We start from the raw sequence: 25,984 nt of genomic DNA, 5'->3' as shown, positions 1-25,984 counted from the left end.
GCTGAACAATCCCTCCAATTCCTTCAACCTGTGCTCACTAAAGACACAGAAGAACATCACTGAGGACTTTGCATCCAAAGAGTGCAACATGCCTGTAGGTTATCTGCCTAGTCTAAGTGTTACCAAACGATGTATCCAGCGCTCTTAAGACTGACCCTTAAAAACAGCCCCTGGTGTTACGTGTGGCATGGACTGAAACAAATGAGCTGGCAAACCCACTTGGAGGCTTCTGGAACATTATATCGAGACTAAAAGCAGTGGTTAAGTCAAAATGTATGTACCCAAATGAAAGAGTGTGGCTCTGGGTGTCCAGTCCCCGGTGTCCCTGGGCTCCTCGCTTCGTCCAGCAGTACCTGAGCCTTGGGACAGCAGTTCACTGCAGGTTCCCAGCTGAGATGCTTTGACACCTTCCCATGTGAAGGAGCCTGTCTTCCTCCCTTACTTACACTGGGACCATGGGGAAGAGCTGTCTCCTTCTCCAGGCACTCAGCCGTGTTCCCAGATCTTGGGGGACATCTTCCTGGGCCAGCATCAGCCCCTCCTGCATGGCTGAAATGCCCTCGCCCAGAGGACATAGTGAGGTGAACCAAGGTTGCGGAGCATTGGGAAGCCCCACAGTCTCCAAAGTCATGCCCTTCTCAGCCCTGATCAGGGAAGAAACTGCACTAGCCGAGCACTCGAGACATTTTCTTTGCTACCTCAGAGCACCAGGTGAACCTTTGCCTCTAAAAACTACCCGCTGCCTGAAGAAAGTAGGAGAAAGCAAATGGACAAATATAAGAAAAAAAGACAGCAGAGGAAAAATTATGTGAGGAAGATCCCCCGCTTCCCCATGCCCTCTCCTCCCAGCCCAGTCAGGCAGTAAAGGCCTTGAAAGATGAATTTTACTTCCATATTTGTTCCAATACAAAACTGAAGGTGTTATGGATGCACTAAATTCAACCCAAGCAATTCCACTCTCCCCCAGGGACAGCAATATTTACGGACAGACAACTTAAAAAAATAAGAGGAGATAAATCTTATATGCCGAGTTAATGAAATCTGTAGCTTCTGTAAAGATAATAGGGCTATAGACAATAAACCAAGAAAACCGGTAAGAATTTGCAATCACAAAGAAGTTGCTGCTCTGGGGAGTAACAAGGAACAAGTCTGCTCTTACTAAAGTCTTAGAAAGGGTTTTTTCTCAGTCACTTCACTTTGAAAACACCTTGAAAATAAACTAAGGTATGTTCTGACATCAAAATTCTGCAAAATGAATAGAAACTCACAATACTTTCCAGTGTCACTGAATCTGTATTTTTATTCAAGTGATCTCATTGAATAAAAACAGACAAAAGATGAATCAGGCCCAAAGTACTGAAGTGGATAAAATAATTTAAATGCAAAGTGTAGTCTGTTAAAAGTAGAGCACACATTTATCTGTTCAGAAATGTACTGATGCTTTCAATTTCTCTCACATATTACTGAAGTATGCACTATTTTATTCAAAATGCTGTAGTCTAATTCTTTTGTTAAACTCCATTGATTTTAATAGGATATCGCTGTTGTAACCAGGTGCAGAATAATAAAAAAAAATGTTCTAATGCAGGTATTTGCTTTTACAGACCTCTTTCAGATGTCCTTGATTATGCTTTGCTGTGATCTCTGAAATCACCTTCCAAGCCTGTTGTGTGGAGCCTACAGGGTTATTCCCAAGCTCCTTAGAAAATGCTGTTTCTGGGCATTTCTTGAAACAGGCTCCTACGGCAGTTTGCAAAGTTTGCATTCTGTGGGTACAACAGCAGGACGGGCTTCATGGCAGAAGGTCTAAATTTTAAGTAGAATTTCTTAGTGTCTGCTCTGACCCCTTGTTATGAGGCCTGACAATAAAGATGCAAGATCATCTAGGAAAGCAAAAGACAAATTGACTTGATAGTCCAACAGAGAGAAAATTATTTGAGAAAGGTAAAGGGTTTGAGCTATATTTAAGATGTATGGAGTTTAAAGTTCTCTCTGGCAGAATGTCAATTGTAATACACTTATAACTTGAAAAAAACATAATATAATTTTTTTTGCAGTTTGAAGAATGAGGCATTGGGCAAAAATATTTCTCCTAGAACAGAAAAACCAAAAAGCTTCTGTCACAGACCATGGGCTTTTCAAACCACAGTCACCTCACTTGCAGGAACTGATGATATCAGTGCTCTAGCATAAAAACATATTTGGGACAAGCATCAGCTTAATTTTGATTTCTTTTATCACTGTCTTACAAAAAACAGTGTTGGGTGAAGGTTAGAAAACAATTTTAATTATTTTTTTCAATCAGGTTATTGAGCCCATGCTCTTTATTTGGTGTCCATATCTACTCTCTGCTTCACTCAACAGCCAGGAGCTAAAGAATGGGTCTGGAAAAATAAGCATTTGCGTGGATAAGAATACAGAAATAGAATTATAGGGTATGTTTTGAGTAAAAAAGGCAGAAAAATGGCTTGGGAAAAAAAGTGAAACTAAAAAGATAGTGAGATATTTTGTGAGCTTTTGTTATTTTGCAGATTTGAAACAATGATCAAACCCATTTGTTACAATTGTTAATTTCAACATTCTTTCAACATTCACTTTCCAAACTGAAATGATTTTTCTCTCCTTTGATTTCATCAAAATCACTACATCATTTTAGATGGACAGCACTGAAAGCACATTGGTTTATGATGTTTCTGAAAAAAAAAAAAAAATATATCCTGGTCAGCTAGAAATAATTCAGCCCCTTGATTCTGCAACATTTTCAAAAGTTTCAGTTTTGAATCTGGCCAGAAAATACTACATTTTGTAGGTGCTAATGAATTAAAAAAGTACTATATGCTATTTTAGCTGCTCATGTTAGGTCATAGCACTTGATATCATCATGAAGAATAAACCAGGCTACACTCAAGCTAATAACTGGGAAGGGGAAATGTCACAGAAAATTTCAGTATAAACCCTGCTAGTAATCAAGTGTGTGGTAGGAAAAACAGTTGCACTGATTTTGAAGGTAACATAAACAAAGGGGAGGTAGTAATGATTCACTGATACTAGCTGTAACATAAGCAGTCCTGTCTTCTTTGAGGGGAAAAAAAAAGAAGAAATTTTTACCAGTAATTGCTAACTTTCCCTAATAAGGTGATTAGCAATTTTATCTTGAAGTTTTGGCTTAATTTGACTCATTTGTTTTAGCAGTGGTAAAAAAATAAAAAAAGAAAATCCCATGGGATAAGAAAAGCATCACTGGGAGAGGAAGGACGGAGTCAGTCATCTTTTCCAGCTTTTGCAGGATTTGAGGTAGCACTGGGATGGGAAAAAAAATCCTCAAAAATTTTATGGAGAAAAAAAATTATGAAACTCTTTCTGAAAGATATGTATTTTTTTCCAACAGGTTTCTTCCATCTAGAGCATTGTTCTGATTTGGGGAATTGCATTAGTACCTTTTGGTGTACTGGGGACTTGCAGGCACTCCTGCCCTTTATTCAACTATGGAGTAGAAACTCAACCAGCAGAGTCCCTGTTTCAGTAAATGGTGGCACTGACCCTGCTCTGAATCTCCCCAAGTTAAGTCCTCAAGACAACTGGCAGCTGCAAAGCGTCACATATTGTTTGCAGGTGGTCTGGGAGTCGGTATCACCTGAGTAGATTTTAATGAAAGAATGATGGTAAGAATGCACAGTGCTTTGTGAGAAATGAGCAGTTCTCTGTAATGATTTTTTTTTTTAATTTTCACAATACGTGTCTTGTCTTTTTCGTACACCTAATTATCTGTCTTGCATTCTCATTCCTTCATTGTTTTATCATTATCATTGACTTTTTATCATTGACGTACAATCGAACATACCACTTGCCACAAATTTCTGGCTCATGTCTTGACAACAAATCCTCATCTTGCCCCATCCTTTTCCATGGTGGGGAGGGGTCTGAAGCTAGAAGTGGGTTGTGACGTTCTCTGCCACAGCCTAGGGCTGATAGCATCCCCACAGAGTGCCACCTCTGCGGATGGCACTGTACAGATGTCAGACCGCAGCGGTGCAAGGACCGTCCCTCTAAGTCTTGCTCTGTTCTCATAAAAATATAGAGCACTGGAGTAACTAGGATATTTCAATGGGATTTCCCCCCACAAAGCTAGGAGGGGTGATGAAGAGGGAAATAGAGGAGCAGTACTCCTAGATCATCTCGTGTGCTTTTCCTCTCCTCAGTGCTGGAAGCTGGAGTTACAGGAAGAAAAGCTGTTTGAAGAGATCTTTGATCAATAGCTAGAAACTTGTTTGACAGATGCAATTAAAGCTGAAAATGAAGGTAGTAGATTCTGAAAAGAGTAGGACCGATCTAGTTTAAAGAAGGGATTTGACAAAATTATGTAACGCGTGGTACAAGAATAGCACTTCTATTCAACTCTGTAGTAGAAGAACGAGGCAACTTACTGTGAAATTGAAAACAAGCCATTTTAAAAGTGATAAAAGAAAATGTGTTGTTACACAGCATGCTGTTAGCCTGGAACTCCTTGCAATTCCTATCACAGGCAGCTTTTGGCTGGGCTGACCATGACTTGCTGGAATACTGAGACAGCTGATGGTAAAACGCTGAAATAAAATCAGCACTTAAATGTGCATAGGCACACACACGAATATTAAATCATATATTCTTGTCTTTTACGATCTCCTTATTAACACTGGTAAGTGGATTTTTCTTTCAATGAAATATGAAATAAATCAATAAAAGATGCTGCCCTTCAATAGAGCTAGTCTTCGTTTGTGTGAGATGCTTGCAAAAATAGTTATTTTTCCATTCTGCTCTAATTTCAGGCCTGTTGCTTAAAATATATGTCCATACAATCAGACAACATGACTCAAAACCACATCCCTAGTGTTTTAGATGACAACAATAAACTCTTACAATAACAATAGACTTTTCTCTGTTATTTCCTTTTCTGTGCAGGAGGCATATTATGTTATACTTCCATTTCATGTTTCTAGACTTCTATATTCAAATTTTTTACTTTATTCAAGTTTTTTTATTTTGTACGTAAAGGTGGTTGTATACATTTCAACAAAATTTTTAGAGTGGAGGAACAGAAAGGGATAAATCTCCAACTCCCTTGGCTTTCCCATAGTTAAAGGAGTCTGTAAGAGAGTGACGAATCCACAACATTGTTCATTTCCACCAATTTTTGCTTTACACTTGTTGTGTCTCTCTGCCATTCCCCATGTTCATCTGAAGTGTCTGAACAAGACACATTGGCAACCATCTGCCATCGATTTTATTTTCATTGCACTGCACTTATAGCAAAGTTGTTTGTCTTTGAGGGTCTTATTCAATAAAAAATTTATCTAGCTGTGATGGAATGTGGGGTGGCTGTCTCTGCTGCTGAAAAGAGCTCATAGCAATAGCTTGGGTTTCCACCTAGTGCAATGAAATTAAAATCCATGTCCAGCTGACTTCTGAGCCATGTGTGGTGGCTGCGTAGTTGTTGGCTGAGCGTGGACCCTCAGGGCAAATGACTCTTCTGCCATGGGTGGGCAATGGGAGGGAACTGAGGTGCAGAGCCATGGCTGAGGTCACCACCGCTCCTGTGCTGGGACAGAAGGGCAAAGGATCACCTCCAGTTCAGCTGCCTTCTGCCCAGCCTCCGGCCTTGGAGGAGGCTCAAAATGTTCCACTACATCTGCAGGGAAAAGAAGCCTTTTCCTTCCAATCTCTCAAGCGCCCTGCCTTAGGGAATAGATCAACAGCTAGGCTGGAAAATATTCTCCTTGGAAATATGCTAAATTTGTCTATTGAACACTGTTGCTTGTTGAGATTTAAACAAATTTCATACAAATGTGGTTTTTTGCCTTCTTGGTTTATTGGTGATGTTCTTTAATTAACAGGGTGGGGCTGATTTTTTGTCTATTTTTATAACTTACTGTGATTCAATGCAACCATTCTGTTTTATTTTATATATACTATGGTGCAATATATACCTAGATATTTTATTTAATTCTGTCTACCTGAAAAAGGAAATCAGTTCACAATTATTCATGTGGAGTTTAAGCTTCAAATAGGTGCACAAACAATTGGCTCAGTAGAAAGCTACTTACAGAGCATTGAGCAGGATTAAATAGACCCGAAAGCATCAGCTGCTTTCAAAGGCACTTTCTCTCACCAAGTATTTCCAGTAAAACAAACAGGGAAGATACTTTGCAAAGTAAAGAGTGCTCTCAGTAGCAGAAGACCTTCCTAGATGTTACCCTTTCCCACTCTGGGCTTTTGACAGGGTGTCCCATCAGCGCAGAGCTGTGTTGTTTGGCGATGCAGATGCCCGACCTACTCATTCCCACCAGCGGTGCCATTTGCATGAGTATTCCCTGCTCTGTTCCGCTGAGCTTCAGCGTTTCTAAAGGGTGGTTTGACTTGGCCTGACAGACCTCCCCTGGAGCAAAGAAATGGATTAAGAAATGCCTGGAATAAGAAGTGCTTCACATGAACTGCTCTGGCAGAGCTGCGGAGGTGGTGATCGCCAGGCAGGAGGGACAATAAAATTGGCGTGGTGAGTGGTCTTTCCACCAGGCAGAACATGATGTCTGACCGTAGGGTTAGCACAGCTTTGCTGGGAGAATGTCCCGGGGAGAGCAGCCCTGAGCCATGGCTGTGCGGAGATGGTGCCTCCAGCCATGGCCAGGGTCCAGCTGGGACTGCGGCACGTGGTGCCCTGGGTCACCCGACCATACGGACATCTAGGCTCAGCTCTGGTTCAGCAGGTGGTTACACGACATAAACTGCTTGGCTGGATGACCCTCAAATAATTTGCCATTAATTCCAGGTACTTTTGCTCAAATAGAGTGGAAGGTCTGACTTCAGTAGCCTGTTGGCTAGGGAATCCTATAGCTCCCATCCTAAAAGGTAGGGTACTGAACTCTAACAGCAAAATGCAATTTCCTGGAATTCATCAATTGAAATAATATTTGGAAAAATATTCTTTAATTTATTTTGATTTTGTCTTTTTATTATTTATACACTGATGCACAGTGCTTGAGGGCATTCCTGCATGTTTGAAAAAATATGGTCAATGGACAGCAACAAGCTGAGTCCCAATCCTGAAGTAGTTACCTATGTGTTTATTATTTCTACTCTTAAACCCATATATTAGATTCTAGGATGAGGTACATGATTAACTGCAGAGGATGAGGTAAAGTACAGTAAGTGTGAACCCCTATGTGTCCATATTGATGTGTACGAAGGTATTTGTCTTTCGGAACTTGGGGAATGTAGGTAGCATGCACATTTCGAATTAAAAAGTAAGCAATAGAAATATCTGAAGAAAAACAGAAAAGGATTAAGGAAGATACTCTGGCTACTCCTGTAACATATTTGTGGACCCAAAATGACCTGGCTGTGCTGGGCTACCCTCCCTACAGCCTGTCCTGGCAGAAGACACCTCTTGGAGCACTGTCCTATGGGGAAAGCCACGAGCAAAGTGCACCAACCGTTCCTCCTGCTCTCGCTGCACTCGGTGTGGAGAGGGAGAGGTTTGGCCAGAGGGACTTAGTGCTCATTTTCCAAAGGGAGAAATGGTGCGGACCACGCTAAAGGTGATTCGTATTTGCATCTCTTGTAACCTTTCAGTAAGACCCACTGCACACATGCTTGACCTTTCCGCAGTCCAGCTGCTGCAGAGTTTGCAAAGAACTTGTTTAACTCTGCTATTTGCAACAGGAGTTGTGTATTTATAATGCAGGGTAAGGTCTTGCACGAAAACCAGAGGGCCAAGTCACCCCATGTGTTCTAGACCCAGGATTGCCTTAATCTGTTTTTACAGCTATGTCCCTTCAAGTAACACAATGGTTATTTTTTAAAAATAATTGCATTCGTGCCCAGTTTGAACCAAGGTAGTTGTAGGGCTGTCCTGGGTACAACTATCCAGGCATGCAAAAATCTCAATTGAGTAATCTTTTCTGTACTATTTACATTAAATAGGAATGCCAATAAAGTTTAATTATTAATACTGTTGATTATTATAATGGAAATATCATGTTATATATATTACTAATGAACGCTTGTTAATTACTTGGGGGAAGTATTAGTTGTGCATAACAATGATGATGTAGTATGACAGGGGAGCCCTTCCCAGTAGGCTCCTTCCTTGCGTTATTGAGTGTATGTCCATCTCCATCCCAGCTGTCCCCAGCACAACCCAGACCCTCCTGACATGGAAGCCCTCTGGGCACAGGACATAGCACGTTTTCTGCTGTTACAGGGAGCAGTGATGACCTCAATCTCTCTTGCTTCCCTCTTGTGCCACATTATTGTTGTGGCTTTTAGGAACCCGCTGTGTGGCAACTTTTTTGCTAGCTGTGCTCTGTTCACAGGCAGCCTGTGTGTGTTGCTTGATGACTCAAGTCTCCCCTTAGCTGTCTGGAGTGAAAACTGGGGCTGGAAAAGTGAACTGAGCTTTGGCCAGGCACTGGTTTGGTGTGCTTTTCATCCCTTTTCTGTTGGAAGGTTAGTAGAAGAGGGAACTAGCAGGGATCCTTGCTACGTACATAGCTACAAATACCATGTGTCCTACTCAGTGGTGAAACTGGGAGCACTAGCCAAAAGAAAAGAAATCCTTGTACTAAAGGGACTCTGGAAATAAATATACCATAAAACCTTTTCTTACATATTCGTGGTCTGAATTCATGTTATTGGTGAGAGAAGCTGAATGAGGAGGAATGTGGATAATTAGGCTGATGGTGGTCCCACCTTTTGAAGCCATTTTTCTGAACAGCTGTTTGCTTCCTGTGAAAAGCTCATTAATGCGTATTTTTGCTGTCTCTGTCTTAGAATCACAGAATATGCCTCTGAACCTGACACATAATTATTCATTTGCGTTGCTTCACTAAGGTGGTGCAGCTCTGAAAGACCAATGCTGAGGTATGAATTACCCAGGCAACTCACGGCTTAGAAGAATTAGTTTTAGAAGAAAATTGGGAAGGACTTATATTACATGTGCTAATTATAACAGGTCACTGAATATAAGACTAAAAGGCAATTTAATGTTTTAGTATGGAATCTGTCTTGCCTAACTCTAGCTGTCAAAGCTAAATTAGGAACACACAGGGGAAGTAGACTAACAAAGATAGTCATTTAGCTTCTTTCAGATAAGGGGAGAGAAAGAGACACCTTCACAGAGCAAGTTTTTCAAAGATACTTAGATACGTGTTTTAGATATACTTCATTAGTTATAGAAAAGCCTACCTGAGCAGCTGAGACTGGGTGATGAACATTTAATTTAGATGTGGCAAATCTTTGTCTCAGTACTGCAGCAAAGCCGATCATGCTGTAAGACAATGGCAAGTTAGTAACAGCCATTGCTAGCAGTAATGACATTTGAATCATTGAGATAATAATGATATTAAATAATGAAGGAATCAACCCTGAGAAATCAACACAAGTGTGTCATTAACTAACCTGTTTAGAGTCTCCCATCCTGCATCTATATTTACACCAGGGTTCACATTCACAAAGCCCAAACATCTCTTTTGTCCCTCTGCACAGATATTGTTCTTTGCCCTTCTTGTGTGATCAGTAGGATACAGTAGACACAGGTTGGGATGTGTGGAAATTAGGTTATCTGAATCTGGCCATGGTGTCTAAACTGACGGTTATACCCGAAACACATTTAATGCAAAAAAGGGGGATCAATGTAAGTGAAAAGACATGGGCTTTTCTTGAGAATTGATGTATAGTCAATTAGCAGTGACTGGAGGAAACATGAAAATGCTGATGTGGAACCCAAGAAGACTTTCAAATATTTGGTGTTTTCCTGCTTTTTATTTCAGTTCTGAATAATAAGTTGCTGCAAATGGGGCATGGTAGTCAAAGCGTATTACTGACCATGACACAATGGCAGATGTTTCTCGCTGCAGTGAAATTAGAAATGCTTGTTTAAAAACCTTCTCTCTACATAAAATCTAGTACTACGTGGATAAAATACTCTTTTTCTGGTTTTGGAATCTAATAGCTTGATTGAGTGAATATTTATGATAAGAGTTATTCAAGAGCTATTCAAAAATGACACTTAGAAAATTCTGGTGTAACAACGGGGTTGCTCAGCTCCTAGGAAACAACATTTCACCAGCGCTAGATCAGCAATATGCTCTGTGCATCAAGAAGGTATGTTGCTGGCTACTTTTGCTTAGTGACTGTTTTTTCGGTTGAGAGTTGGAAAGAGAATTAATGAGCCCATGGTATTCCTTCCTGTCTCTGTAGCTGGAGAAGCAGGAGGTGTTGAGACTATGAGAAAGGTGATATTTCTATGACTTCAGTTCATGGCATGGGAAGGCTGAAAATCTTTGCTTTGAGAATGGGGAGTCTATTTAAATGCTATTTAAAAGCATGGTCCCCAATGTAGCTGGAGTATTAAGCAGATCTTGGAGATTATTGAGGGGAAAAGAAACGACAGGAAATTCTTGTGGCATGATTCTATCTTGCCTATGGGTACGAGATGTCATTGAATTAGATGTGAATCATACGAACTTGGCACTGCACCACACTGTGACTTTTGGCTTCTATCAAACTGCAGTGTGTGCCTGTGCATTTGGTGGCTATATTTTCATGTTCCCTCTAATCAGTTCTTGTATGTCAGTCATTTTGTTATTCTATTAGAAGCTAAGCTCACAGAGCAAGCCGTATGCAAATCCTGTGACATTGCTGACTTTCTGTCTGTGCTAGAACTAACTGATAAAGCAAGTATAAGGAGTGGGGTAACCCTGCCTACTGATGGCATTGCATAGCCAGCAAACATTTCTATAGAGGCCATGAGAAGTGTGAGATGCAGAAATAATCAGAAAAGAAAATAGTCGTATTCCCAGAGTAAGCACAGAGTAGAAGTGAGTGTTTCCTCCCGAGTGCTAATGCGTGGCCATTTTTAAATCCAGATTTATGGTCCATCTAGACGGCAACCCCAACCATTGGCAAGAGAGTCTCCTGGAGAGCACGTGAGGAGGCTGCTGGGCTCCTCTGCCAGGCTTTGACGGTGCTGGAGGTGCAACTGCTGTTTCCTTCAGAGCAGTAGATGAGGAAAGAAAGGCTGACTACTTCTCTCCAGCAATTAGGAGGGTTTCTCCTGAAATCAGAGAGATCTGCACTACCTCAGAAAGGAAGGTACACTGGCTTTCTCCAGTGGGTGTGCTGGGCCCTCCATACTCCTTCATTATGGTCCCCTGAGGGTGGTGGTCTTGCAGGTAATGAAGATACCTGCTGCATTTCCCACCTTTCTGCTGCTGTTTAGAAGTTCCTGGTCAACTTTGTTCACTTTTCTGTTTTCAAGGCACTTTTTTTTTTTTTTAAATATATTAACAGAACACCCAGAAGCTGGGTTCTAGGAACTGTGCTTCTAAAAACGTATTGCAGCCCAAGAGGGTCACTTATGCAAGTGGATGGGACTCGGGAATACTGACTGAGTGGCAGACTTCCAGCACTTGCCCACTTCATCCTTTGCCTATTCTGCTTCTCTGCCAAATCCAGTGCTGGCAGGGAACGCACGTATGACACTTTACACATAGGCTAGCCAGAACTATAGTACATGTTATGCTAATGAGGCCAATATCAATAGTTTACAGTGGAAGACTGATGAGTCTTTCATTATTTGAAGCTAGGATAAAGAATAGAAGTCAAATTAAAATCAAGATTGTTGGTCCACTAAGCTGAAAAGAATTACCTAACATACAAATTTCACTTAAAAGCATGAAATAGTTTTCTGGCTGTTAGTTTCCTAGAAAGAAAAACACCACAAATTTTATAGTACTTGTATAAGAGCAAGTTACATATTGCTCATGGAAATGGCTTCTTGCAGCAATAACCCTTTATTCTTCCTCATTTGATTCTATCCTTCTGGAGGAGAGTTTCAGATATATTTGGCTTGGACATAACCCAAACTTGGAAGTTCTTGTTTCTAGGAAGTTTGGTCCCTTCAGATCTTGCTTTTGATGGACATGGAATAAAAGAGGTTTTCCTCTTAAATTTTTTTTCACAAATGAAAAAAAGATAATTGTTATTGTTGTAGTTTAGAGAGCAGTAAAGCATATCCACACAGCATGTATTTCCTCAGACTCTGGCAGCAACTGAAAAGAACTGACATTTTTGTCAGCTGCCTGCTTTGAGCAAAAAGAATGAAAACAGAGGTAGCAGAAATGTCAGGTTTAGGCAACAACTGATGCTTCCAGGGCTCTACAATTTGGAAGATTGTCCACCATGAGAACTGCCCTTCAGCAGCTCTGAGATACTGAGGCTTCTCTGCAACCTAAAGACCTTGTGTGTTTCTGTAATATGTTGTGACTGGTGAAACCGTATTTTGTGATGAACATCTGTGGGTTTTAGTGTGAACACTTCCCTCTAGTATTATACAGTTATGAGTGAATCTACCCCATAAAAGTTCAGTGCCAAAGTCTGATCCTGTGGACGAGCCTCAGATCAAGGAGCATAGTGTCTGTTGCAGCAGGATTAAGCCTTCTCTTCAATCTGTGAAGAGGCCACACAGCCTGTTTTAGCCACAATCCTGCACACAGAATAGAAGAGGGAGTCGATGCTTCTCCCATAGGTAGTTTTGTCCCCTGGTTTCTTTGCACTGTCAGACATTTTCTCTGGGATAGGTGTCACTGAAGGGTAGGTCTCCACAGTGCAGATGTCTACATCCGAGCTAGTTACGGGGATGCGCTTTGCAGTCAGCAGAGCCATGTAGGGCACGTAACGTATGACCTGTATCCGACAAGTGCTTCTGTTCACCAGCTATGAAGGAAATCTGGATAACCAGCTCAGATGTAGACATCAGCCAAAGAGCTGCCTATGGTTATCTGTTGAATCTCACTGTGGATATACTTCTTTGCTTCTCTGTTGCTGGGCTTCTGCATTTTGGAACCTGCCACGTGCCCCCACCAGGGACTGGGGCCAGCAGGGTCACCTCCCATGTCCTCCTTGCTGTCAGTTGTCCCATAAAGCACAAGCACCCCATGGCCCTGAAGATGTGGTGCCCTCGGCTCTTGTGTTGATCTGCTCACAGACTGACTTCTCTGATGATTTGCTCAGGGTACATTTGGCTATGTATTTACAGTGCAAGTTTCTCTGGAAAGAGTTGTGTGTGTCAGCGGCACTTTGACAGAGCTCATAACAGAGTGGCTCTTATACAATTCTCCCCATACTTAGGGTATCTTGCCTCATGGTGGGTAGATGTTATAATTTGTCACAAAAGTTTTTGTGAAGTGGGATTTTTTTAAGGTTTATGTCCAGGCCCGGTACAATTGGAAGCGTATCTGATGTGCTTGTCTGGCTGATTTGCTGAAACATATTCCACCACTAATCTGGAAAGCTGAGGCTTTTCTTTTGAAAAAATTGGCATGCAGAGGCAAATCTGGCCCCAGCACTGCAGATGCATAAACCACTTTGGCAGAGGGATAAATGTGGTTCTGCTGCACAGGCTGTGCTGCTTCTCTCTGCAAAACACAATCCTTCTCTCTGAGGATCTCTGTAGGAAAGACAGAGTGGTGCTGATGGTGGGGAGGAATCTGCAGCTTTTCTCATTCACCTTTAGGACTGATTCATTGTATGAGCCCAAAGCCTGCGAGAAGGAGAACTCTGAAGCCACTTTGACATTTAATGAAGATGAAGGGCTATTTGGAGACTTCGGAAAGAGTCATATTGTTATTAGTCAAGAGTTGGAAGAAACATCTGCTGTCAATGCCTTTTTTGTACACGACAGCATTTTGAGTTTTTTTCATGGCTCTAAAAACACATTTGTGAAACATATCTTTAAATGTATGGAAACTGGAGAGGGAAATTTTGTCTGAATACATTAACAGGAGATATAACTGAGCAATGGCATTTCAGATTCCCTCTGAACAAAGGGTTGAGCAATAGAGGACAAGGCCTAGGGTAGGGGCAGCATTGTCTCTAAGTGTCTTTATTCTCAAATTATTCAGGGTAGAAGTGGAACAAATGCTTTTCTAATGGTGGGTTGGGAATATATAACTATTATTTTGTGCTCATGCTATTATGACTGAGGCTTAATGATTCTTCAGTTGAACTCCCTCCGCTGAAAATACATTAATAAAAATGTTCTGCTTATCCTGCTTTGCTGGACTTTCTAGAGTAGAAAACTGGGAATAGCTCATTTTTTCTATTTTCCATAAAAATAAGAGGAAATAAGTTAATGTTGCTTAGATTTAAAATTATCAGTCATGAAGGATCTACTGCATTTTCTAGTAAATCAAGCCAGCTGTTAATTATGTTTATACTGTTTTTAAAGCTCTTTCTTTGCTTTATTTATAGCCTGAATTAGTCTAGCTTCAACTTTTAGCTGATAGATCTCGTTAAACCCTGGCCTGCTCCAGTGAGCTATTGCATAGATTTGTTCCCATGCAGTGCATGTGGGGATTTATCTTTCCTTAATTCACTTGTCTCAGAATCAGGTGCCTAGTCTGAACAAATCATTTAGTTTCCCCCAGTAGCCCATGGAGACAGAGAATGATTTATCCAAGCTGTTTGGGACATTTATTTTGTGTTGGAGGAAAAGAATCCTGGGGTGATGATACTTTCTCTTTCCATCAGTTACAGAGGGGGCCTGGAAGAGGTGGCTTACACTAGATGACACTAGATCAGCTAAGATCAGGTGGAATAAATTCTTCTCTGAGATGTCCTCATGACATCCCTGACCTTTGCTTCATTAAATTAAACATGCTAAGCTCGTAGAATCAGCCTTCAAAGATTTTTTTTCCCATCCATCCCTCTCTTCCCTAGTCTGTTATGTTATTCTGCATTGAACTCCCCTGAGTTTCTTAACACTCCTCTCAATAAGTGGACACCAGAAGTGGGGACACTTCCCTCTAACATACTCTTCTGCTCCTACTCGGGATTCCCATTTGAAACTGTAAGGATCATGTTAACACATTGCTTTGGGACTTCAGCATGAGTAATTTTCTCCCGTGACCCTCAAATCCTTTCCAAATAACTGCATCCCAGAGCATGGTTCTCCATCCTGTGCACATTGCCTATATTCTTTGAAAAGATAAATCTTTTGAGGGGCTAAGCTAAGCTGATTTCTTTTTAAATTCCAGATCTCAAGACACATAAGGCAGACACTTTTCAGAAGGGTAATACTTCATCTGTAAAATTTTACCTTAGCTGAAATCACAGGGATGTGGTTCAGAGAGGAGACAGTATTTTGTAAACCATATAATCTCCTCTCATCTCTCACACGTGTTTTTTCGCCTCTGGATTTTCAAAGAAAATGATTGATTTTTGCCTTAAGAGTCACAGTGCAGCCACAGAAAACAGTCATAAATTAATAGTTTGAATGCCTGACAATTTGTGCAGCAGAGGAATTCTGCAGATTTAAGCTCATGTTCACACATTCCTCGTATGTGCAATGGCAGCTTTTTGGAAGAAGACCTACGTTTTCTGTGCACATAGACATCACTTTGGCTGGCATCTGATCTCAGCTGAACAAGCCTGAATCTAAAGTAATGTCACTGACTGTGCAGCTGTTACTCTAGGTTTACACGCTTGTAACTCAGCCTGTCCTGAAATCTCAGTCGGTCTGCATCTTCATGAACTCAGTGTATTGTTTACTGGAAGTTTGTCTGCAAGAGAGAAAATAATATAAAGGGAACACAGAAAAGTTTTTCCATTTCAAGGATGTCCTCAGAATCCTCAAAAAATGTGAAGTGCATTTGAAGAAAGGATACAGAGACTAATCTGGCATGCTTTATCCCAGATTAGATTACTAAAGGTGCATGGGTATTGCTGGGGAATGCCTATGTACCTGGTGGCAGACAGACAGAGACTTGCTGTTCTTCAGCTCCAGGCCAGAAGCCAATTGTCCATTACTGTTGCTTGTGCTCGAAATACCAGGCCTTGCCAAGTATTTTTATTATTTGGAACGGAGTATAAGAATAAGCAGCCCATGGTGAGAGGAAGAGATTTCAATGTTTTAAAACCATAATTTTTTGTAAGGAAGCCTCAAATACTCAAACGTCACAGGTACAAGCATTCATATGGAAATATATAGCTAACATCAGTCCTTAAAACTAAACCGTGTTACACGTGAAATTGTATATACAAACTCTGCACCTGCTCCCATTTCTGTTCCACACTAGTGCTCCTGGAGATCTTTTCTTTTTATGTCCTGTTTCTACTGTATTCACTAAAGCCTTCTGACTATAAACAAGAAAAATGTTCACGTAATTCAATATGGTAACTTAAATAACTGCTTTATACAAAATAATTGTCCTAAAATTTTTCTTCTGGTTTATTTGTTCACCTTCCCTCCTCTTCTTCCCATACATGAGTCTTTTATTCAGCTTTTCGTCTCATCGTGGACACAGGTCAGTTAGTTAGAGATGAAATCATTATTAAGCATGTCATTTCTAATCTATATCCCTCACAGCTTCAGGCTTACTCCTTTGAGAATGTGTTTTATTTTAGCTGTTAAGTTTTGACTGTAGTTACAGGAAGCTAACTTTAATAAAGGAGGCTGAAGAATTTTCTAGAGAATAATTTTCTTTTGGAAATGCTCTAAAGGACAGATCTTTACCAAGAATGTATCAAAAGGTGAATAAATTGTAACAGGAAAAAACCCCAACATTAAAACTGTCATGATAGTATCAAAATGTTTTCTGCTGGCTATACAGAAATACAGATTTTTGGGTCTATTTATTTTCATTTCAATTTGCTGTATTTTCAAAGCTTGTGTATACCAAAGTAGCATGAAATCCATGCTACATATTTTCAAAAGTATTTTGAAATTATCACAATAAAGTGATCTTATATCAAAATAAATGATAACTATTTAAATTCATGCAGAGGGCATCCAGAACACCAAATCAGCTCCTTTTGGACGCTGGCGTGACGAGCGAACCGGTGCAGCAGCACAACCCCAAGCTCCAGCAGGCTTTCAGGCATCTCAGACAGCTTCTCCGGAGTTTCCCATGGCCTGGAGACAGCCCAGCTCAGACCTGAGCAATGCCCTCATTGAGCACCTTTTCTGACCTCACAGGCTTGTGTTTATACATTTCCTCTCCTTGCCTCATGGTAGCTTTATTCTTGATTTCTTCATTTGTTGCTCTCATTCCTTTTCCCATTCCTACCTCTTTCCCCCAACCTGTTTCTCTCCCCCTCCTCCCAGTCCCTCCTCTGTGTCAGTTAGTCACAACTGACTTGGGGAAGAACAGCTTATCCACTTGAGACTCTTCAGATATGTAACTAGTAAGAAGTTGTCAGATTACATTAATTTTTACACATCTTGGCTCCGTCAGAGATGTAAAGGCAAAATCTAGTGTTCAGAAAGATGACGTGGAGTTAAGGACTCCACAAGGAACTTAATCAGCGCGCACATTACATTGATCGCAAATAGTTTTTTCATTGTGATGAGATTTTTCTCTTTGTGTAACTCTTTCAGAATAACGTGTAGGAGAAAAGATAATAGAATGGAAATTGCATCTGCAAAATATGAGAGGGAGTTGCAATATTTTGTGAAATGTTGCTCAGTGAACCGAAACATCTCCCACAGGACGAGTTCTCTGCCTGAAAGATGCATCCAAGGTGCATAAGCGTAGGCAACTTTCAGCCACAGGAACATGGATTACTTACGAAAGGCTGGAGTCTGATCTCGTTTACACCTGCGTGCCCTGAAATGAATTTATTTGGCTTTAGTGACCAAATGGGGTCTGAGTCTGGAATCATATTTAACCTGAGGAAACTGTTGCTTTTTTCTGCAGCAGTGTCATATTCTGAAGAGAAATTGGTAAAACTGAGCATTTTAAAAATAATTTTATTTCTTTACAAAATGTACAGAAAATCCAAATATTGTCTAGAGCAAAAACTTCCAGCCATCTGACCAACACCAGGAAGCAGCTGTTCTGGATCTCCAGTTTTGCACCTGGATTAGGAAGACACGCAGCAGGGGTACACACTTCCAGGGGCTGGCAGAAAACACGGACTTCTCCTGTACAGCTTTCTGCAAAGGTATCTCAGAATGTCACAAATGCAAAGTGTCCATAATCTAAAGGATGGAAAACATCATGTTACATAAAAAGACATTGTTCAGCTGAATGCTGATAACTCTGTGTCTTTTTTTTTTTTTTATTCCATCAAGTACGTAAAATAAATTATTTAGGACCCCAGTCTCATGTTTCTGATGACTGAATGTGTCCTGAATACTTCAGTATAATAGAATACAAATAATGTGGGAAATCCAAAATTTCTCAGTCAGAGTTCATACTTGGGGTAAAAATTTAGAAGTATGTTACTAGTTTTGCAAAGCTCCGTCTCACTGTTGCTTTGTTGTCAGAATCTCAAAAGGTTACTGATTGCACCGTGGGCCCTAATTCTGCTCTCAATCTAGTTTTTGTCATTTTATTATGTTTAATAGTTTCTTCTGATGCAACCATCTGAAAGAGAACAATCAAGCCCTAAATCTGTGCGAGGCTAATATATAACTTGTATTTTTTAAGAGCTCCCACTTTAAAATGAAATGTGGCAATTAGCTTTTTATAAGGTCTCATTATTTTAATAAAAAAACTACAGACAGATTGAGTTTTAAGATGTGTTTAACATCACAAGCTTGTCCAGGCTCTAATTCTGTGTTTGTTAAGTGATAACCAGCAAAACATACTTTCAATAGGTCTGAATGCTTACATATGCCACTTATTAAGGATATTTTAGTATCTTTCATTTTTCCTAAAGAGGTTGAATCCCCCAAAAGGCCAGGCAGAAAAAGTGGTAAGGAGATAACTGCAGTGAGGTGGCTCTGCCTTGCTCACCCAACAGCTTAACATTCCCTTTTAGTGGAAGTGCTGTTGGAAATGTGAAAGGTTTGCCTACCATTTGAGGATGAAGTATTTTAGTACCTGAAAAAATACCTAGCAGTTACACCACTAAATAGTAGACAGTCAAATGAGACGTATTACATGCAGTGAAGGCAACCCTGCCTTTCAAAGACAACATTGGCTTTGAAAACTTGTTACAACCACATAGATTTAGGGGCGGTGGGGAGGAATAATTCAGTTCCATTTTGGGGCACTCGGTGGTGACAGGCCCACGTTTCGAGTGGGGAAACGGACCTCTCTCATTTTCAGAAGTCCAGCCCAGACTGTACATTTTCCTCCTGTTGAGAAATAGTAAATCACGCCAGCAATCACACTGACTGTGCCTCGCACTCTTTCAGGCTGGGCTGCATTCACTGCAAAGCAAACTTCAGCCTTACTAGAGGTCCCAAGAGGGTCTGAGCAGTTTTCCCATCTCTGTGCCCCAAGGCCAAGTTAAACCTGCCTGCAGTGACAGAAACTATGGAACAGAGGAAGATTCATCTCGAATGATCAGCATTCACAGCTAAGGCAGTATCTTGGTCCAGTGACTTGGAAATATTTGAAAAGTGAACCCAAATGACACTATTTGTGGAGCTGCTTCACAAGTAATAGCATGGCCCAAGGTTTTCTCAACACGCTAGTGTGAGACCATTTCAGGAGAAAATTGCATTCTCTTCTACAATGGAGTGACCACAGTTTGTCCCCCAACTAATTCATTCATCATCCTGTATGTATGATATCCTAGATGTATGATATCTATTTCAGAGGTACTGTTCGGATAGGGCAGATTTCAGGAGTACCATTTATATGAACCTAAGGGGCAAAACCAAACCAAACTGCTGGGAAAAAAGGCTGCTTGCTTTCTGCTAAAATTTCCAAAGGAAAATGAAGCACACACGGACCATTTCAGTTTCAATTCACTTTTGAATAAAAGAGTTTGTATGTAATCCTGGACAGTCTTCAGTAACCTGCATCCAGGGCAGGAAACATGCAACATAAGTCATGGGGCAAGGCTAGGAGGACCTAAACAAACATTGCCTACATGAAACTCTAGGGCTGGAAAAGATCTTGCAGCTCCTCTAGTCCAATACCCTACACTGAAGAAAGATCAAAGATGCCCACACCATTCCCAGAAGGCGTGTGTCTAACTTGTTTTTAAAAATCCTCTAGCAAAAAAAAAGATGCAACAGCCCCAGTCAATAGTCTCCCCCATTGTTTTACTGTCCAGGTGGCCAAAATGCTGTTCCTATTATCCAGCCAAGGCCAGTCGACTTGTCAGCAGTGAACAAGGTCAATACAATTTGCTCTTGTCAAATCTGTTAGCTGTTTTTACCACCTTAGTATGCTCCAGGCACTTATAAATTGGTTATCTAACCCCTTGTTCCAGAATCATTCCAGGAATTGGTGTTGCACTGAATAATCTAGAATTCCCTGGTTTTTTTTTTAAAAGATAGATATTGTGTTTGCTTTTCTTGCATTATGTGGGACCTGCCCATGTTCTGTGAGTTTTCAAAGATAGCAGTGAATATTTCAGAGATTTCTTCCTATTCCTTTAAACAAGTGAAGGTGAATATCATCAGGCCCTGATGGCTTCAATTACACTTAGCTTATCCAGACATTTTTAAACTTAATTTCTCCCTATTCTGGCTATGCTTCTATTTTCACATTAAATTTAATGTGGTTAAGTATCTGATCAGAAATTAATCTTTTTGTGTGAAGACAGTGAACACTTCAGTACTCTGCATTGCCTGTTAAGCAATGAACCTTTACTTTGCCCTTCTTTTGCTTCTCGTACTTATCGTACCTTGCATATTTTTGCTGCCTTTATGTTCCAATATAATGTTAACACCTTAACCAGCTGAACTGTCTCAATTCCTTTTAAACTCATATCTAATTATGTTCCTTATTTCTACTTTTCACGTGACTCCTTTTGATTTTAGGTTCTTAAGAGTGTCTTGGTGCACTTGTAGCGAACTTTGCTCCCAATTTTGTGAGTTATCTCCTGTAAGCTTATCATTGTGCATTTGATGTAGCTCCTATCACCAATTCCTACCTTTCCTGATGTGTTCTGTCCCTTAGATAACCTGCTTCAGAGACTCCAGTCACACTTCTTTTTACTGATCTCTAGGTTTCTCTCATTGTCCCTCCTAAAATTTAGCTCAGTTCTCTTCTAGCTTTAACAGCTTCACTGATGATGTGATTGCTGGTTTGTGGGTGACTAAATTGGAGGGTTTTGTTACAGATATTCTTAAATTGGAAACAATGATAGAAAACTGCAGTGGCTTTGTGCTTCATCTGCCAAAATTAAAATTGCTCACAGACACAGTAGATTTATATATATATTGTTCATGTAAAGATTACTGACAGTCTCAGAGGATTTTTGAAACATTCAAGAAACCCTGCTTTGAATATCAAAAGACAATTTTAGACTTTGTCATAGGTCGAGAGTGATGTGTCCTATGTTGTCAGACCTTACCTGGTTATTTCCAAACTAGTCACCTTTGCAGGGACTCCTCGGGGGTAAAAAGATCTCCTTGGACCTCTTGGATCCTCCTTGGACCTCTTGGATCCTTCCTGGAGCTCTTGCCAGGTGCACATCACAACCTCAGCCTGGTCATGAGCAATGCCCACGAGATACAGAGGAGAGGAGATAAAGGAAAAAGAGGTTGCACAGGGGCAGTGCAGTTAAGTCTGGCTTACATTCATGAATTCATGTAGAAACTAAATAAAAACAAGATGGAAAAAAAAAAAACCAACCAAACCCACAAAACTTCCAGATTCTGCTATTATTTATAGAAGGAAGTAGAGTTGGCAGAAAGCAAAGCCTGAACTTGAGTTGTGTCAGCAGAGTAATGTCACTAATATGCCAGTGCTATTCCATGGAGCAGTCACTGATGACAACTCTTTCTCAACGACGAGCGGCTTTGAAGCCTTACATCCAAAATCAGCATTTCTGGCAGCCTGTAAAGGTCAGCTGGCATCCAATCTTCACTGATCAGCGAGGCTCCTTTCTGGCTACTACAGCACACAACAAGATTTCAAGGGTTGGCTTCGTATGTTGGTTTTGGAGAGTCTTTCAGCGTGGATGTTACAGAAAAGCACTTGCCACTGCCGAGAGCGTGGCCTTTTGAAAGGATTCAGAGAGTTAGACTCAAATGCTCCATTATGGCAGCATTCCCACAGGCTAATGTACGTTCAATGACATTAGTCTCCCTAGTTTTCCTGTGTGGTCAGTGCAGAGAGAAAGGCTTTCTGAAGCTCTAAAACATCCTCTGGAGGAAAACATTTCTCTTCAACCTACGCAGATGGCAGCAGGCTACAGTCTGGGAGTACTTGTGCGAAAATGTTATGGTCATAGCAAGTAATGTCATCATATATTTGAAAACACAGACATTGTATATTGATAAGTACTTACCTGTGAAAGTATTTGCTCCTTGAAGCACGATGCACACTGACTGTGCTGCAGACAGCCATTCAAAAAGCATCCATGGTGTGGAAAGATCCTAATATAATACGGGCTACTATAATGCTTCCTGTCACAGGAAATCACAGTGTTTTGCAGCTACTGATGAATCAAGCTCCACAAAGATGCTGAGAGTCAGATTTTAAAGTAGGCATTACCAAAATACCATTACACAGTGCTTCTGCAGTGGTTATCAATAGTCATAAATTGTAGCTTACAGCTTCTACACGTATATCAAGCTCCTTTTTCAAGTCCTGTAATTCTGATCAAACTCCTCTCACAAGCTTTGGGAAAGAGAAACATTCCTTGTCAGAAAGATAAAGCTAATCCTGCTTTGCTTTATAGCAGTGTATTGGAAAACCTGAAATCTGTGGCATCCGTCCATTCTGGTGACCGCTGCAGTTGGTCTTTTTGGGTGCAGTTAGCAACCAGAAGAGCTGTGTTTCTTCTGGCCTCCATGAGAACATGAGTTCCCACACTGACTGTTTAGGGAACCGTACAGAACAATCCTCATCTTTTATATTTAGTCTCCAGAGATGTACACGCATTTCCCCCTGTTACTGTGTCAGTTCTCCTCCCACTACAAGGGTGCAATATTAATTGGCAAAGCTGACAGCAGCACACATACCCTGTTGCAATGTCATACCCTTTAGTGAATACATCTTTAAAGAAGAAAATGTTACATTCTGTCTTTAGGGCACAATTAAGTTAATTACTTGATTTTCTGTAGAGGAAAAATAAAAATCCTAAATACTCCTACTTCAATGGCAAGGTTTCAGCATCTCTCCTGAAAGTTATTTATTTTTACAAGTGATGGCTTAGAGATAGTAAGACATCTCCTCAAAAGCACAAAAACTTAAAAAATACCCAGGTCACTAGTCCTGTGCCACCCTTACAAATCAGTCCAATTATCCACTGCCTCTTAGGGAGATCATGGATTAGTATTACCATTGTTTACCTCCTGTGAGCAAAGTGGCCTGAACTCATGACATTATGAAAATTAAAGACAACCAGAAAGTACTTCATTTCTCTCTGTGGTAAGGTCTTCTCATTTCTGGGATGAACGATCTGGACCTGCATTATTGGGACAACAGTTCTTTACACAGGAGGACATCATTAAGACAGTATGAAGATTTAATATCTTTTCAAAAGCCTGAGCCCCTACCAAGGTTCAGGTACTGCTTTTGTTTTTCAGTTTTGACATTTGACTCCTGTTTGTTATTTTCTCACCTTTAACTCAAAGGGTATTATCTTTCTCCTGGCAAAATTTTCCCTCTGCAATGTTTCTATTTTTAACAAAGTGCAGCTTGTGCTCTCCACAAGATAAGCTCATCGCTTCTGGGTGGCAAGAAAACAGCCCCACTTCTGAGCCCCAGACCTTGCTCTGCCTTTTGAACACTGTTTTGATAAGAAAAAGCCCCCCCCCCCACACGTCATCACTATGAAATGCACCCTGCATAATACAGCGGGGGACGTATCCGCACCGATAATGAAAACTAGCGTAGTCCACGATTCTTTGCAGTAGATGAAAATAAATTCTGCAAGTTATGTCTTACTGAGCAAGACCTGTAGGAGATCTACAGGAAATATACCCATAACTCTGAGTTATTCCCAGAGAGCGTGGTATTTTGCACAGGCCTAATCTGATACTATTATATATACTGGGAGAGATTTACTTATGCTTTTGAAGAATATGAAAATGGCACAGTAATGACAGGGTAGCTTTATAACCTTTTTAAGCATTGTGATGATAAGAATTTTAAAACTTTCTTCTATTGCATTTCTTTATTATGAAGCAATTATAAATCTCTATGAATGTGCCAAGTACACAGCACGTTGATTCTTCTGGCGTGCTTTCCAACAATTTCTCCCTGCTGAGAATAAAAGGAGCGGGGTCTGGCTGTGCTGGAGAGCTGGCCATGTGCATTCTTATCACTCTCAGGCACTTCCACGAGATGACAGGTACATGATTGAGTTGGGAATTCATCACAAGCAGTCTGAATACAGCAAACAGCTCTTTGCAGTGGCAGTTTTGCAGATGGGGCACCAATGAGAATTCCTTTTCTTTAATACAAAGTGATAATGCAAACAGCCACATTGCTAACCCTATAATAAAATTCTTGGGGAATAAATGACAAGAATGTAGCTTCTACATACCTGTAACATTTCTTAAACCAGACACAGGCTCCACCTAGGATCAAATTTTGTGACAGACTTTGTGGATGCGGGGTAAAGTATTGTCGTTCATAAAAAAAGTGTTTTCCTTGCTAGGTGAAGGGAAGAGGCCTGTTTTCACAACTGATATGAAGCAGGTGCTGTTGAAAGCCAGACTGACTCTCCATTAGGTGTGAATTAATAGGTGGGACTGCTAAAAGACAAAAACATTACAGCGCTAAAGGACAAAAATGACTGTTTTCAGTAAATGCAGTAATTTCTGATATTTTACTGTAATTTTTTTTCCCGTAATGGGAAGGAAATTTTAAGAAAATTATATACCACAAATGAGGCAACATAATAGCAGCATGTCTGAATATATTTTTAAAATGTGAAATGATATACAGGACAGCATACTCAACAAATCGGCTTATCTCTACAGAACATATGGATCATAGAGACCATTGACTGCAACATGATCATTTTGCTTAAATTGTATGCAGTGATTATCCATGCTTGAAAATAAACAGGGGAGGGGAGACACATGCATTGAAAAATAGATCAACTATATTTTTAATATATGGACAAAAAGGGAAGGAGAGGAGATAAAATCAAGGGAAAGTTCTCCCATACCCAAATATCAAAGTTACTGATTGGATTGCAATTACAAATGCCATTCACTTGCCCTCATGAATGTTAGTTTAAAAAATAGGGTTTGAAATTATTTCAGGCAATAGCTCAAGTATATTAATTTCTGCTTTAAAAAACAAGGTCAGAGAAACAAGTATACCCTCTGCTTTTTTGCAAAACATCTCCTTCAGCAGGATCCAGCCTTGACTGACATATCTGAGCATGTTAGTAACAGTAGTAACACCATACCAACACTGTTCCCTCCACGGCTTAAATCAGAAAGAATCTCGGTTCTGGCACTAAAACCAAGGAGAAAAGCTTTGTTTCCCTCCCACCAATGTTTAGGCAACAGTGGACTGCCCGGGGAAAGGCTCAAGATTTTGTTTGTTCAAAATACTCAGGTAAAAAATATAACAAAGCCAGTGGTTTTCAGTGATTCTGGTGCCAAATAAAAAGAGCAAAGAGGACAAAAGTCAGATGTAGCCTGGTCTGAGGCTCTATCTAGTGCTATAAAACCTTCTGCTCCAAGTGCAAAAGGCTAATTGAACTGCTCTAGGCAACAGCAGTGCTTATCAGAGCTAATTTATTTTGTGGTATATTATTGCTGACAGCACCTCAGCTACCAGGGAAAGTGCTAGAAATCTTTTCGTTTCTGCGAAAGGACATTTTGTCTTATGCAAAGGGCAGCATTTGCACTTGCTGAAGCTCTGTGGTCTGCGGAAGGAGCCGGTATCAGAGCCTCCACCCCCTCTGGAGAGGGTGTCTAAGGTTTGTTTGGTCCTGGCGAGCATTTTGGTTTTAGGGCTGTGTCCTGGGTTCGGCTGGGATGGAGTTAGTTTTCACAAGAAGCTGCGAGGGGGCACAGTCAGGGCAGCTGACCCGAACTAGCCAAGGGGATATTCCATACCATAGGACA

At 40.6% G+C, this 25,984-nt stretch overlaps 1 long non-coding RNA gene across 1 annotated transcript; it reads right to left on the bottom strand.

The window, feature by feature from the left end:
- Nucleotides 1–17,769: 17,769 nt before the first annotated feature.
- LOC128143609 (uncharacterized) lies at nucleotides 17,770–24,646 on the bottom strand. Its single transcript, XR_008235815.1, has 2 exons — nucleotides 21,298–24,646; nucleotides 17,770–18,016 (listed from the first exon to the last, which is right to left on the bottom strand). It is a non-coding gene; the product is annotated as an uncharacterized LOC128143609 (long non-coding RNA).
- Nucleotides 24,647–25,984: the final 1,338 nt, after the last annotated feature.

The sequence above is a fragment of the Harpia harpyja genome, chromosome 6 (genome assembly GCF_026419915.1).
Source record: "Harpia harpyja isolate bHarHar1 chromosome 6, bHarHar1 primary haplotype, whole genome shotgun sequence".
NCBI lineage: Eukaryota > Metazoa > Chordata > Aves > Accipitriformes > Accipitridae > Harpia > Harpia harpyja.
The sequence above is the reverse complement of the archived record's forward strand: the minus strand, read 5'-3'. Positions and strand labels throughout refer to the sequence as shown.